At 43.6% G+C, this 10,754-nt stretch overlaps 1 long non-coding RNA gene across 1 annotated transcript in view; it reads right to left on the minus strand.

The window, feature by feature from the left end:
- The window catches only part of LOC110284345, an 11,654-nt gene extending 2,457 nt beyond the window's left edge, over positions 1–9,197 (minus strand). Inside the window, exons 1-5 of the long non-coding RNA XR_002376922.1 lie at positions 8,679–9,197; positions 7,324–7,385; positions 5,529–5,674; positions 5,174–5,306; positions 3,225–3,406 (exon numbers count right to left, since the gene is read on the minus strand). This is a non-coding gene — a long non-coding RNA (uncharacterized LOC110284345). The remainder of the gene's footprint in view (positions 1–3,224; positions 3,407–5,173; positions 5,307–5,528; positions 5,675–7,323; positions 7,386–8,678) is intronic.
- Positions 9,198–10,754: the final 1,557 nt, after the last annotated feature.

Here is a 10,754-nt window from a genome sequence, read left to right on the forward strand (position 1 = left end):
CTCAGGCATTCCTTCACTATTCAGAATCCCAACAAAGATAGAAAACCATCTTCTCTCCAGGAATCCTCCAGGACTCCCGAGCTAGGTGAGGACTGCTGAGACACCCAGCCTTGTGGACTGAACAGCTACCAGTTTAGATCTTGGTCTTTCCATCATGAGACTGCCATTGTTGAACTACTCGGACCATATCCTGTAAGCCAGCGTAATAAATGCATAAATACACACACACACACACACACACACACACACACACACACACACACATTCACTCTATCAGTTCTGTACCTTCAGAGAAGCCTGGCTAAATCAGGTTCCCAGCACCTATGATGGGCAGTTCACAATGGCCTGCTAATCTAGCTCTGGGAGATCTACTTGCTTCTTCTCATCTCTGTAGGCACTCTACTCATTGTGCACACATAAATACTAATACTACTAATAATAGTAGTATTATAAATTCATATGCATACCAGTTTTTATTAGTTGGCAACAGATTGCATAACCACAACACCATTTCACAACCAGAAAATTGACAGACTCTACTAGTCATATTCAGGTTTCATAGTTTTGCCCTGTGCTCAGAGATGCATATTTTCAGCTATTTATTGATTGCTTGCCATACTAGAAACTGACCTACACAGGCTATGCCAGTGCTCTACCACTGAGATGTATTCCCAGCCTTCTGTTTACATTTGACTTAAGTTGCCCAAGGTAGCCTTGATCCCAATCTGTAACACAGGCATACCTGAAACTTGCAATCCTTCTGCCTCTGTCACCTGCGTAGTTGAGATTTTAGGCCTGTGCCACTCTGTCTGTAACTTTGTTATGTGGAGAGACTCGTGTACCTCTCTATGAGATACACTTGGGAAGAAAGAACCTGCCGGTTAAGGGATGGCCTCCATCAGGTTGCCTATGGGGATGTATGTGGTACCTTCTCTTGATTGATAAATCAGTAGCACTGTCCAGTTTACTACGGGTAGCATCTCCCCTAGGAGGTCTTAGGTTGTCTAAGAAAGCTAGCTGAACAAGGAGCAAACCACTGAAGGACATCCCTCTGTGGTTTCTGCTTTAAGCTCCTGCTTTCAATCTGTATCCTGTCAGATGAAATAAACCCTTTCCTCTACAAATTGCGTTTGGTAATGGTGTTTATCATAGAAACAGAAAATCAAGACATGCCACCATAGTTAAACTTAGACAAGTCCCATCAGTGGCCTCTTGTGATACCTTTTAGAACCAACTGCCACCTGTCCCTCCTCCCCACCTGTGACCAGCAATAATATGTCTCCAGATTTATACTTTGACTAATTTTAAGAATGTTGAATAAATTTTATCAAACACCATACGGAAGTTTGAAATTTCCCTCCCCAGCATGATTCTCTTGATATCCACCTGAGTTGTTGTGTAGACCGACACTGTTCTCATTGCTATTGGTGAGTAGTATTTCTGAATGTGGATTTGGCAGTTTGTCTAATTGCTTGCTTGTTGTGGGATGCTTGGGTTATTTCTAGTTATTGAAAATCAACATATATGAAAATGTATATGTAGATTTTTGTGCATTTTCACTTATCTTGGATAAATGCCTTAAGAAAATGTTTTCTGGGTCACATGGCAGGCATATGTTTGATTTCCTAGAGATATCAATGCAGTTTTTAGACTGATTGTCCCATTTTACATTCTCAGTAGCTGCGTATGAGTCTGACATCCTTGCCAGTGTTTGTTGATGTCCTTAAATTTTTTAAACCATTCTGATAGTAGTGTAAGATCTCTATTTTATTTATATATGTGAGTATGTGTTTGTGTGTGCACATGAGCATTTGTGTGTGTGTGTGTGCGTGTGTGTGTGTGTGTGTGTGTGTGTGCGCGCATGTGTGTGTGTGTGTGTGGAAGGCCATCCTCACCTTTGGAGCTGGAGTTATAGGTAATTGCGAACCACATGAGATGGGAAGTGAACTCAAGTCCTCTGGCAGAGTCCTCTGTGCCCCTAACTCCTGAGTGACACCTCAACTCCTTAGTGTATCGTACTGTAGGTTTATTGAGTGTTTCTATGATGGCTTATGCCGTTGTTCCTCTTTTCATATACTACTTTGTTATCTTTATAGCCTCTTTAGTGGCAGATCTGTCTTTTCTAAGTTTCCTATTCTAATATTTTAATCACTGAGTTTTGAGGGTTCTTTATATGTCTTAGATAGTGCCAACCTCCACTCTGTTTAGATGAGCAGAAGGTCTATGGGGTTAAAAGGCTTTTTCAGTCATTTAGCAACCGAGAAAGGAAAGATCAAGTCTGCCCCTGTCTTTAATGCAGTCTTCACCATGGCTCATCTCATATGCAGTGTCTTCCCAACTCATCAAGCTACATTCATCTTAGCATACATAGTCTCCCAAACCAAAAACCCATACTCAGGGTATACATCCTTTTGATGGGGAATTGTCTGAAGTTTGTCTTCTAAAGTGTACAGCCTGTGTTAGTCATTGTATCGCTCTACATAGTCAAGAGGGGTGGGGATGGAACACAACACCTAAGTCTCCCTTTAGCACCTAAGAGCCTTCAGTTGTCACTCCTCATCAAAACTATTTAACTAGAGTCATGTCATTCAAATTCAAGTCCCCTTGCCAGATTAAAATATAGCTGGTGAGTAGTTATCTTGAAGGTAAAGAAGCCAGTCACATGGCTAGGGACATGGTCAATGTGTAAAGTGCTTCATTTGTAAACCCTAGGACCCAAAATTCATGTTCTCAGCAACCACATAAAGTCAAACGTGGCATCTTGTTTCTGCAAGCCAGGGTGTGAAGGGTGAAGAAGTGAATCCCGGGGACTTCTGGTGGGTTAATCTAGTTGAAGCGATGAGTTCCAAGTTTAGTGAGAAACGTCAAAAAAAAATAAGGAAGAAAGAAATTGAGGAAGACATTGTGATATCATCCTCTTTCCTGTACATGCACATGGGTAGGTAAGCACACACCACACACACACACACACCACACACCAATTCTTCATAGCCCTAAGTGGATTCTTTTTGCCAAAGAATCAGCTGAAGCTTAATGGGGAAGACATTGTGATATCATCCTCTTTCCTGTACATGCACATGGGTAGGTAAGCACACACACCACACACACACACACACATACACACACACACACACACACACACACACACACACACCAATTCTTCATAGCCCTAAGTGGATTCTTTTTGCCAAAGAATCAGCTGAAGCTTAATGGGGATTGCATACCTGAGCTCTTGTCTTCTACAGGGATTGTAAGAGCAATGCCCAGATGACTCTTAGGTACACAGCTGTCCCAGAGTCTGTTTTCTAATCACTCAGCCTGTGAAAACTGGTGCCATCCATGACTTGAACAGCCTGGTGGACTTGGGAGCCAGATCACTTCCCCAGTGGGCGTTGAGGAGCTCCACCTGCCACCAGATAGCAGAGTACTGATTAGGCCTTGAACCAGAAATGACCAGAAAAGCATGTTATAGATGAGAATAGTCCAGTGGATGTCATGTTCTAGGTGTCTGAGAAATATGGAGGAAAATTACCCTAATCATAAAGAAATTATAGGGTAGATATTAAGCCTATAATTATGCCTAAATTATTAACTAGACAATAAGAGGACATGAGCAATTAATTAAAGGTTAATAGCTCATTGTGAAAGGCAGGGGCCTCTCTGGTAGCTTATAAAGATGCTCTTGGCTTTTGCAACCCGAGGCCTGAGAAATTGTGGCCTATGACTTAATAGTAAGAATGGTGGAACAACAATGAAGGGTTAAGACCTGAAGTGAGGCCATGTCATAGGTCGTTGGGCCAATGTCCTCACCCAGGTTAGGAAACAATGGAATTTGACACATATGGCAGGAGTGGATTATGGCAAAAACAATAAAATTGAATTGAATTAATAGTATTGGATCCAAAGTTGTTTTTTTTTTTAATTCTATGCTGTAAGCTTCCAGAAAAGACATACTCCTTCCTGTTAAACACCAGTGCTCTTTTGATGTATCAGGACTGTATTAGTTACCTCTCTGTGGCTGTGAGAAAACACCATGACAAAGGCAATTTGTAGAAGGAAGGGTTTTACTGGGTTATAGTTCCAGAGAGATAAGAGTTCATCATGGCAAAAAGAGATGGCTGGAGATAGGTATGGGAGCTGAGCAGGAAGCGCAAAGGCCAATGGCAAACATGAAACAGAGAGAACAAATTGGAAGTTGGGTAAAGCTCAAGGCCTGTTCTTAGTGATGCACTTCCTCCAGGAAAGTTATAGCCCCACACTCCCATCGCCTCTCCAAACAATTCTACCATCAGGGGACCATGTGTTCAAATGCCTGTGTGGGAGATATTTTACATTCAACCTACCGCAAAAACCTTACAGTGCTCCATGAGTTAGGAAAACATGCCTGCTTTACCAGATTCTCTCCTGGTCACCAGGCTAAACCCTAAGAATATATCACCACAACCTGGCAGAGGACTGAGCTTGGTCTGGTAATGGAAGAAGGTATAGACCAAAAGGAGCATCAGGTCCTAGCCGTTACCATAAGTGGGACTGGATTGTGTAAGTTTTGCCTCAAAGGTGGCATTATTCTAAGTTAGATGATGGAGGACCTGTTTCTTGAGGCAGAGTCTCCTTGGATACAGGAGTTAACATCTATCAAGATAGGATAAAGCTGTGGCTGGCATGAATAGAATCATGATAGATGATTTAGAGCCTATGTGGGGGATAGAAGCAGCCTCCCCCAAAGTAAAAGTGGAAATGCATTATTGTCATTGCTATGGATGCTTTCTGGGCAATAAAAGACAGTGGGATATGACATACAGCTAGAGTCTTATTTAATAATTGCTATTATGATGCTATTACGCAAAGCATTGAGATATGGACAGATACGATGAGTTCCGGTATAATTAAGAAGTTCAGCAGTAAATAGCTCCTGAAGTCATTTCTAATCAGAGATGTCATTGTGGAGATTGCCAGTGGATTGTGACACAGATAGGAAGATCCCAAATTAACAGCAGCAGGAGTTCCATTTCAAACTTAGATGCCAGGTGACAGCATTTACCAAAACAGAAGGTCAAGTGCAAAAGAACAATCAGGAGATCTGACTCCAAGATAACAATGGCAATTGTCAACACAGCTTCCTAGCGTTAGGGAGAAAAGAGATGGCAAGAGACAATAAAACCATTGCACACACCAGAGCAAAAGGAACCAAGAGTGTATGAGCAAGATCCTAGAGGCAAGGTTTCTCCACACTGTGTTCTGTCACCCAGGTTCAGAGCTAGTCCAGTTTTCAAATACAGAACCCAATGATGAAGTGATCAGGTGTCCTGGAAAAAAAAAGATTTCTTCAAAACCATGGTGACTTAACAGGTAACAATTCCCTGACACTTCCTTGAAGCAATCTTCAATCACCAACTCAGTTAGCCATATGTTATGGGAATGTTTGGTTCCAAACATGTCAAGTTCATTGGAGTCAAGGTCAACCTGACACAGAATCATACACAGATTCAAAGTATCAATATGAACCCCCTGTTATACTGGGAGCACACTTGGCCATGAATGGAAGCTCAGAACAGTTTCAGGATTACAATGTGTCCACAGAGTAGGTAGGCTCAACCAATGATCCTCTCTCCTGTCCCAGAATGTAAAATTGAAGAAGTGCATTTGGTAGTGGGCCCAGCTTGGGTTCCTTTACCTGTGGATGAAACTTAATGAGGGCAAGGAGGGATGGACAGAAGCACCAATGAGAACCCTGTTGCTCAAATCTGCCCCTTGCAAAGGTATAAAAAGTGTGTTCTTTCTTTGTTCTGGGTCTCTCCTCTGGCCTGTGTGCTGAGAGGGGAGTCCCCAACATGTTGGATCAATAAAAATCCAATAAGGCCACACTCCTAGTAGTGCCACTCCCTAGCCCGAGCATATAGAAATCATCACATTCCACTCTCTGAACCCCAGAGGCTTGTTCAAACATATGGGACATAACTAAACCTAACATAATGCAAAATTCATTTAGTCCAACTTCCAAAGTCCTCATAGTCTGTAGCAGTCTCAACAATGTTTTAACTTAATCTTTTAAGTCCAAAGTTCAAGGTCTCTACTGAGATTCACTCAATCACTTAACTGTAATCTCCAAAGCAAGACAGGAAACCAAATGGGTAAACTCCAAACTTTGGATCTTCATGTCTGATGTCAAAACTCTCTTCAGATCTCCAACTTCTTTTTTATCTTTGTTGACTGCAACAAACTTCTTTCTCTTGGGCTGGTTCCACTCCCTGTTAGCAGATTTCCTCAGCAGATAGTCCATGGCTCTGTCATCTCAAACATCTTGGGGGCTCCAAGGCAAATTCAATATTACAGCTTCTTGTTTCAATGTCTGGGATCCACACATGATCTTCTGGGATTCTCCAAAGGACTGGTGTCGCTTCTCCAGCTCTGCCCTCGGTGGCACTCTAAGTTCAGAGTGATCCACTCCACTGTTGCTGCTGTTCTTGGTGATCATCCCATGGTACTGGAATCTCCAATACTCTGGGGCCTTCTGCTGCAATGAGTCTTCACCAATAGCCTCTCATAGGTTCTCTTCATGGTGCCAAGCCTCAACTTCTTTTCATGACCCCTTCAGTCCTGGGCTGTCAACTGCAACTGAGGCTGCATCTTCACCAATGGCCTTCCATGGCCTCTCATAGTGCCAAGCCTCAGCTGCTCTTTATGTTCCCTTCACCCCTTCAAAACCAGTACCACCTGAGTGATGGGGATGGATGTAGATGAGGTGAACCCCAGCACACCTCTCATTCCCCGCAAGGGAAGACCCATGCCTGTAGTCAGAAATATTAGGATTAGAGCAAAACCCTTAGTAGAAACCACTGTGATCCTCACTTGGAAGACCATGGACTGATCTGTCAGCAGTGTTATTGGAGGTAGCCTTTTTCTTTCTCCATTGTGAAGTTGATGGTCCTTGGGCAGACATCAAGAAAGGGTCTGAGGAGACAGACCCAGGAAGAGTGTAGTAATCACATTTGATTTGCGATTAAGAAGGCTGGAGTCATAATTAGCCCTAAATGGGACAACTCTATCACTCTCTCCAATGCTCAGGGAAGAGGAGACAGAAAGAATGTAAAAGCCATTCTGGGCTTGACATAGCTGTTGTCTTCATGTGGTGACCTGAACTAGAGCTGCAGGCGACTGGGCATTCATCAAGTGTGTGGGAGGGTCCCCTGAGGTCCCACCCCTCCCTTCAGGACTAACGGAAGTTAATGCTTGCCAAGGGAGTAGCTATCATCCTCTGCAGTGACACAAGTTACCCATGCTCCAGGAAATAAGCTCCCACCCACGCTCAGGCAGGCAACTTACCTTAGATTGAGTAAGTCACACACAAAAGAAGTCATGAAAGAAGGAGGGGCTCTTCGTTGAGACTAAGGGTTTCAAGTGGGAGAAAGAGAAGGATAAGACTACTACAATTCATTATATACAGGTATGGAACTGCCAAAGAAGAAAATGATGAAAAGCAGCAGCTGCCACCACCGGGAGTGAGTCAGAGGTGGCCTGCAAGCCTGCAGAAACCTGGCCCTCACCAACAGAAAAGGTGGAGAACAGACACCTGACAAGAGTGTTCTCTTCCCTCCACTAAGTGTCTTTTACAGTTTACATGTTGATTTGGGAGACTGTTAATTCTGGGATATTCCGGGGGGAAAAAAAACTCCAACATTTTGGACCAAATTTAAAGCAACCTTTATTAAATATTAGATATTGACCAAGGGATGGACTTTAGTTGGGACCATTTCACAGAACTTCCTACCTGAGAATGGCCTGAGCCATGTGTTGCAGGGGCTTATAAGGGCAAACCTATAGGTCACTGTACTTTCCCATGATGCTTTGCTATTTCCTAAGAACTACAATTCCCAGCATTGCAGGAAGTTACTGGGTTTCTGGGCAGGTAAGGCTTACAGGTTAATTTTGGGCATTATAAGACAAATACCAAAATATTATCTATGATGCTATTACTTTTTTCTATTTTATTTTCAATTACATATGCTTGTATGTGCATGAGAGTGCAAGTGCCCGCAGAGGTTAGAAGGAGGTATTGGGTATCCTGGAGATGGAGTTGCAGGTGATTATGAGCTATCATATAGATGTTGGAATTAAACCTTAGCCCTCTGGAAGAGCAGCCAGTGAGTCATATCTCCAGCCCTATCAACCTCTTGGGTTGTTTAAAAATAAAGTTTTTATTTTTATTTTTAAGTGTGTGTGTGTGTGTACATGGGTGCAGTACCCTAAGAGACTGGAAGAGAACATTGGATCCCCCCCACCCCCGCCTCCCGAGCTGGAGTTACAGGCAGATGTGTCCCTTGGAAACCAAACTCAGCTCCCCTAGAAGAGTGGAAACTCTGGACTATCAGCCTAAGCGCCCATCTAAGTCTTTGTATCCAGTCTTTCTGCAACCATTGTGGTATAATTCACAAGTCACACATGCTCATGGAAGCCTTTTTACCAAAAAATACATTCTTTCATCCTAGCTGTTTTCTGTGACTAGCACCTGCTGGAAAAAAAAATAAGAAAGAAAGAAAAACCAAAACATCATCAAAACAACAAGAAGCCAAGCCCACCAACCAGAAACGTATATACACAAAAGCCAAGAAAAACAAAACAAGCCCCACCCCAACCCCAACTATTCATCAAGATAGGAAAGAGAAACACCCAACTCCTACCTGCGCTTGGTGAAAAATAAAAGTATTTTTCCTCTCATTCCTTCTTGTGTGATCAAATGAATAATTAAGGGATTGAGCATTCGCTAGTGTGCATGCCCCTGCAGGGAGCCAAGAAACAAAGAGGTTTCCTAAGGGTGTAACCCAGCCTTTTCAACTTTTCCCCCATCACGTGATCGAGGACTTCTGCTTCCCACTTAACCTGCATCCTTCCCAGATTGATTCATGGAACTTCCAAGGGCTCTACTGGAAAAGTCAAACATCAGCTTCTCTCTGCCATCGGACTTCCATCCGAAGGAATGGTTCCTTGGTTGTTGCCTCCACCGCCCTCACATCCCGGCTGGACCTGGCAGAAAGTTGACATTTGACCTCTGTCTAGAGCATAGACAAGGCTGGCAGCAGTATGTCCTCACTTTTGCCATTCCAGTGGGAACATCCTCCCTTGGGGCACAGCCAGGGTTCCGAGATGGGCATTTTCAGGGGGAAACAATTATATTTGAGGTCTTGGCAGGGAGATGAGAGGAGGAGGCGGGCCACCTTCTGTAACAAAAGGCATTTCCCATCCTTAGACACACCCTTAGGCCCAGATGTAGACTCCCACTCCCGTCAATCCAACTGCACTGACTAGCAGCCCTAATGCCTGCTGCTTCCAGACACCCCGCAGCCTGCGTCTTGTTTCCACTATTTCCTCTGCCTGTCGCAGGGAAAGCCTCACTACCAAGATCCTTCAAACACAGTTCCTGTTACTAATTTTGCCCCAAAGGGTACCACAGTGATTGACTTAATGCTTCCCCAGGGATGACTCTCTCTGTCTGGGGTCAGGGTGGGGCTGGATGGATTTTCTTTATTAAGGATGGTGGGAACCCTTTTGAGCTTTGAAGTCTCGCCTTATGATTTTTTAATTTTATTTTTTATTTTTGATAACTACAAAGGGACAGGAAGTCTCTTTTTACTCCTCTGAGGCTTGCTGTTCTCCAGGGGCATGGAAAATGTACACGTTGTTAGCCCCCCAAGCCTGGGGGCTGGGGCCCCGCGCTCTGCCGGATTGTTTTTATATCCCAGCAAAAACATCTGTGTGCAGAACAGCAGCTGGTCTGCTGCTGCCAACTGCACGTTCCCAATACCAATGTAAGCACTTTCCTTAGAGGTTAAAACCCCCAAGGCGCTGTTTGTGTTTGGAGAAGAAATGCTCTAATTAAAGTCTCTTCATCAGATGTTCGGAAGCACACTGACCTGGTGCACTGCTTCTTAGAACCAGAGCTCATTGGCAGGTTGCTATGCCTCGCACCTAGGATTCCTGACTCCTTCAGTAAGCTAGCTGGTGAAGAGCTGGAGAATCTGTATTTATAATAAACCCCCGGGTGGGGAAATTGATGTTGCTGGTTTTAAGAACACACACTGTTGTAGTCAGTCAAAAGACCCTTACTCAGAAAGACCACAGAGACCGCTGCCATCGCTGCAAACCGCATGAGGATTTTTATTGATCCAACATGTTGGGGACACCCCTCTCAGCACGCAGGCCAGAGGAGAGACCCAGAACAAAGAAAGATCACATTTTTTATACCTTTGCATGGGGCAGATTTGAGCAACAGGGTTCTTATTGGTGTAGCAAGTAACCCTTTCAGGCATTGGTTGGTTTGTATAGTGACTAAGTAACCCTATGAACTAGTGACTACTTTGCTTGCCCCCATTGCGGGTTATTATGATTTGGTCAGCAAAGTAATAGTACATTAACATACAGCTATTAACGTCAGGGAAATTCTCGCAACAAGGTCAGGGTGGTTTGTGGTCTTTGTCAGAATTCAGTGTGGGGCAGGGGTCAGGAGAATTGCTAATCTTGTTATGGTTACTTCTCTGAGAACAGCTAGTATTGTTTTGGTAGTTGCAAATTTAATCATTTTGACCACCAAAACTATGTTTTTACATTTGTTTAGTCAGCCAGCTTCCTTATCTGGCTCTGCACTTGGCCTGCAAGTACAGTTTGGAAAGTCTTTTTCGAAGGGGGAAGGTACTGGGTGGTCTTGAATTCATTTTGAATATTACAACACAAAGAACCACTGGTCTGGTGTATTCTCCCCC

Source organism: Mus caroli, chromosome 17 (genome assembly GCF_900094665.2).
Source record: "Mus caroli chromosome 17, CAROLI_EIJ_v1.1, whole genome shotgun sequence".
In the NCBI taxonomy this organism is placed as follows: domain Eukaryota; kingdom Metazoa; phylum Chordata; class Mammalia; order Rodentia; family Muridae; genus Mus; species Mus caroli.